The sequence below is a fragment of the Cupressus sempervirens genome, chromosome 9 (genome assembly GCF_028749045.1).
Source record: "Cupressus sempervirens isolate cs-2001-9-10 chromosome 9, ASM2874904v1, whole genome shotgun sequence".
NCBI lineage: Eukaryota > Viridiplantae > Streptophyta > Pinopsida > Cupressales > Cupressaceae > Cupressus > Cupressus sempervirens.
The window spans coordinates 210,750,940-210,756,448 of NC_143126.1; positions in this window are offsets into that span (position 1 = coordinate 210,750,940).

Sequence of the window (5,509 nt, forward strand, 5' to 3'; positions counted from 1 at the left end):
GTGGCACTTAGAACAAATGTATATTATTTAAATGGACATTGGAATTTTAATTATTCTTTCATATGGATATGGCATTTATTAGACTTAGTATTAATTAAATTTAAATGTGACTCAAAGTCATGGGATCCTTAAGAAATGTAACCTGTTATGTGTGCTTATAGATGATTGTATGTTATTGCTTCCACTACTTTATGTTTGATGTGTATGTTATTCTTCTTGTTCAAAAAAAAAAATGTTTGGCAAACTTAGTAAAACTTTAGGTTATTTCTTTTGGATCCCTTAGCGGGGTGTTACAAAACACAACATGAAAGTAAAGAATCCACAATATTGCAAGAGAATCAATAAGAAGGAACTATTGAATCTCTATAACCAATATTAAAAAACCTCTACTAAAAATTTCTCTTACAATCAACTCAAAATCTACAATGCATAAAAATTTGAACTCGAAAGAAGATCCTCATAATGAGGTGAATGTACAATTTATAGAGCTCGTAACCCTAATTTAGATTTCAAGATGATTCCTAGAAGAAATAAGTCAAAATTGATACAAACTATGAAGAAGCCTCTAAAAACTACTATCAACCACTTGTCCAACTAATAAATAATTGGAAAACTGCCTCTAGCTCCCCAAAATCATGCATAAAACCCTAACCCATATCCCTCAAGTAACCCAAAAATATAGCATGTAAAACTCCTCAAAAGTATGCAAAATATGCATAAAACAAACTCTCATAATGAACTACATGCAAAACTAGCCTTAACTACTCCATAAATCACAAAAAATAGCACTAAAGTGCTCCATCACCACATCGGAAACTCAAACTACCCTTAGCCTCCAAAAATAACTCCATGTTTGACTCCCAAGTCTAGAGTTTGACTTGTGAGTTCAAAAATAGATACTTTACTTTTCTCCTTACATTTAGGCATTTAAAATAGTTAACTCATCTTAACTCCCTTTACTTTAATTATTAATTAATAATAACAAAGGCTTTATAATTATAGTTGTTTGATATATTAATTTTACAATAATATTCTTCTTTTTCTTTTTTATATTTATTAATATTAATGTGTTTAATAATTAACATTATATTTATTAATTTTAAACACATTAATATTAATAAATCTAATAAAGGGAATAATTATAAAATTATAAAATTTTATATGTATTAAATGATTAAAATAGACATAATTCATTTAATACATATAAAACCTATATAAAGATGTTTTTTAAGAGTTTCAAAAAATGAGTAATCAAAAGCCCCTATCATGGACCTGAAATCTTTATCAAATAAAGTAATGGGCTAAAAAGCTAAAGGCAAAGGCAATGTTATTCATTTCATTCTCCCATTCACGTGAATAAGCAGAAGAGGGTTTTGAAAACCCTAGCTACTGCCATGTCTTCTCCTACGATTTTTACCTTGTTGGGCACCATACTTCTATTGGATTTTTTCTTTGTTTGGACACCTAGAGCATTCACAGTTTTTGGCATGAGATATGGTGACCTTTAATGGATGCTGAGTGGTTATTCTTGCTTCTTTTGGAAGGCATATCTACTCTTTTCATGAGTTTTCTTCATTTCAAAAATCTGGCATTTATCTTCATGTTGATTTTGTTAATTGTGGATGTCATATCTCATGGCTTTAGGTCGCCATATTAGCTAGATTAATGGGTTTTTCCTTGCTAGGTTCTACTAGCCATGGTTTCTTTCATGGTTGAGTCTAGATTTTGTTTCTCCTTACGGGTTTCTTCCTTGTTGGACAACTTGAGCTTTCTCCGTGCTAGCCATGAGTTTATGAGAGTTCTCATTTTGTTGGATTTACAAATATGGGTTTCTTTATCTTCATAGTCACCATATTTTCTCTTTTGCATGGATTTATTCATCTTTATGAATGTTGGTGTGAACTCCATTTAGTGAGTTGATCTCAACATTTTAGAGGGTTTCTCCTTGCTGGATGGCTTGAGCTTTCTCCATGCTAGTTGTGAGTCTATGAGAGTTCTCTTTTTGTTGGATTAAAAAAATGGGTTTCTTTATCTTCATAATATTCTATTGAAAGATATGATCCAAATGGTGTTGGAGTTATAAATATGGGTTTCTTTAATGTCATAGCTCCATCACTATTTCATGGTTTTATCTATTGTTAGCATGCCATGAATTTATTACTAATATTCACGGGTTGCTTCTATGAGCTCTTTCCACATTTTGGGCATTTGGAATTGTATCTATAAGTGGTTTCCTTTATTCTTTATTTTTTTTATATGGCTATGAGCTATGATAATTTCTATAAGTCCTTTCATATTCATTTTTGTTAGAGACATTGGCTATGACATAAGTTGATTGTTGTATATTGTCTTCCCTGCCATAGTTGATGTAGTTGAATACTTATCATATCATGAATATTTACATATTGCCATTATATTGGACTTGGATGTTCTATGATGAAAATCCCTATTTGTTGTATGGCCTTTGGGAAAATAAATAATGCTAAAACCTCTTAATATCTGCTCCCAGTACGACTAATCTACCCTGATACAGTTGGTTGTACATTTATTGTCAGAACAAAAGAACAATGCTATTCTTTATGAAGTGATTTAGAGTTATCAGTCTAAAACATTACAATTTCAACCTAGAATTTCTATTTTCTTTTGTTGTTAATGACATGATTTTCTGCAATTTATTTCCCTTAATTCTATCTCATTTTAGTATGTTCATGCACTAAATATCTAAATTTTTTTATGACAACAAATAATTTTCTATTTGTGTTGTAGCTTGCATTACACTTATCAATTCACCATTTCCATGATTGTATTCTTATTATTATTTTTATTATTTTTGCATTCATATTACGGCTACAACAAGACCCTTTGTTATTTCTAAACGTTAAATTCTTTTTTGTTCATGCTTGGAAACTTATCCCTAATTGTATACTTGTAGAAATCTAATTCCTTCAGCTTGTAGACTAAGAATTATGTATGCCTTCCATGATTTGATTGAAAGGTTTCATACTTGTAACATATGTATGTCCCTTTAACAATCTCCCTGTGTCTTCAACCTTTTGCTATGGTTCAACTAGAATGTCTCATACTTGTAATTTATGTATGTCCCCTCAACAGTCTCCCCATGTCATTAGTCTTTGTCTCTACATGGTTTGACTAGAAGGTTTCATGCTTGCAATTTATGTGTGTCCCTTCAATAGCCTCAATCCTTCAGTATTGGCCTCTACATGATTCAGTCGAAAGGCTTCGTGCTTGCAATTTATGCAAGATCCTTCAACAACCTCAAAATTCATACCTGTATCTGCACATGAAACAAACTCATTAGCATAAACCTATTTTACTTTCAGATTTCTCTCTTGCCTTCTTATCCTTTACTATAGTTATTTGAATAACCATGTTGTAGGAACAATAGTGTAGAGATAACTAGAAAGATTACCATTGCTTAGTTCATATGAACTAACCCTCCTCTTCTTTCATTTTTGTAGGGTTATTCCCAAATAGAGATGCGAGCTCAATCCTTCAAAATCCAGAACAACGACTCTTCCATTCAGGAAATGGAGGCCTTTCCTTTTATCTTATCAATACTTTTCTATTTATATAGTGTGTTTATTTAGATATTATGTTAGGAGCTAAGAATGTTTGTGTGATATCTGGATGCATTGTATTAAGTATTGTTTAAAAATTGAGCACTTTGTACCTTATCAAAATAGTTCTTTTTTATATTTCAATAAAAAAATGTATCATTTTGGTACTTGTATCTTGAATAAAAATGATCAATTTTTTGTTTACTAATTTTTGTACTTTACTTTTTGCATCCATTTCATTCTATAATACGTATGCTTAGCAACTAAAAACACCTAGCTTAGTATAAAGGCAACCATAACATAGCAATTTAGGAGGTATGTTAAATTGGTAACAGTTACACAAATTATCAAGTCTTTACCAGTCAATGTTTGTGGATCTCACTTGGGTGAAGACAATTTCTAGTGTCTATTGAGTGTTCCAGAGATAATCAAGTTCAAAGTAAGTCTCTACCAAGCTCACCCAAGAACCAAAGGAAGTTTGCAAGAAGACAATGTCTACCTAGTTCACTCAGGCACCAAAGAGAAGTTGGCATAGAACTAGTGTTAACCAAGCTCACTCGATTACCAAAGGGAATTCAGTTTAGGATGTAGTGTTAACCAAGTTCACTCATTTACCAAAAGAAGTCTAAACAAAGTCTTTTTTGAGTTAGTGTTGACTGAGTTGGCTTGGCTAACAAAGGATTTTCTCAAGTCAACATATTTAGTTTGATGAATTTATTTGTTAAGTCTAGCCAAATTATGGGATGAATTTAATTTATTTGAAAGTTTATTCAAGTTGACTTGATAAGGAAAATAATATAAGGTCAAGCTATGGGATTGAAAGAGAGAAGCATGAGATTAAGAAGATAAACCAAGGAAGCGAATCAGAAGGATAGCATTAATCAAGGATGATCAAGTATTTGAGTCAGAATAGAGATCTGAAATCAGAAATATAGTTGCATCAACAATCAATTTGTATCATTTTTACTCTCTATTAATTGTAATAGTGAATAAAATCTCTTAACAAAGTTATCTTAATAGCTATTTTCCAAATCCTCTAACAAGGTGGCATTTCTAGATTGAACTGTCTAAAGACCTCTAACAAGGCCACTCCTAACAGGGTGATTTAAATCCTTTAACAGGGTCACACCTAACATTGTGTTTTGTAACCTTCAACAAGGTTGACTCCTAACAGAGCTTACTTCAAAAGAGGGAAAAATAATAACTAGTTGCAATTGGTGGTTTTTCCCAAATTGGGCTTCCACGTTAAATCCTAGAGTCACATGTGTTCATGTTATTTTCTTTATGTTTTTGTAACTAAGTTAATTAAGGTTAATCACATTTAATATCATAATATTTGCATGTTTAGTGTTAACCAAGTAACAGTGCATATATTCACTATTAACTAAGTTACTGTGTTAATCGAGTGATTTAGTTAACTGAGAGATTCAATGCTAACCAAGTTACAATAGTATTTCAATTTCAACAAAGTTTGATTTTGAATTGTATTGACATCTTAAGGGATCTTGGATTTTTTTTTGTGGTAGTTGATTCACCCCTCTCCTCTTAGTCACTCTTCATATATTCCCAACACTACGAACCAAGCCAAAAACCAAAAACAAAAACTTGACTACTGCCAAAAATGTGAAAAAATAGACCAAAATACAATACAAACTAGAAGCAAGGAGTTAATCAAACCAATGAGCACCAATCATTGAATATTACACCAATCACACCAAACTTTCAACAACCAAAATCCAACACCATTAGAAACCAAAAATAGTAGACCCAACACACACCAACTGAAGACAAAAGATAGGAAGGCCAACCCACTACTTATGTAGCTCCTTGAGCTGATCCAGGAAGGATAGCTCGTGGGGGAGGAGAAATACATTGTCTTACTCATCCCCTAGGAGGCCACTATAACACCTTCTTCTTTTCTCAAAGTCTCC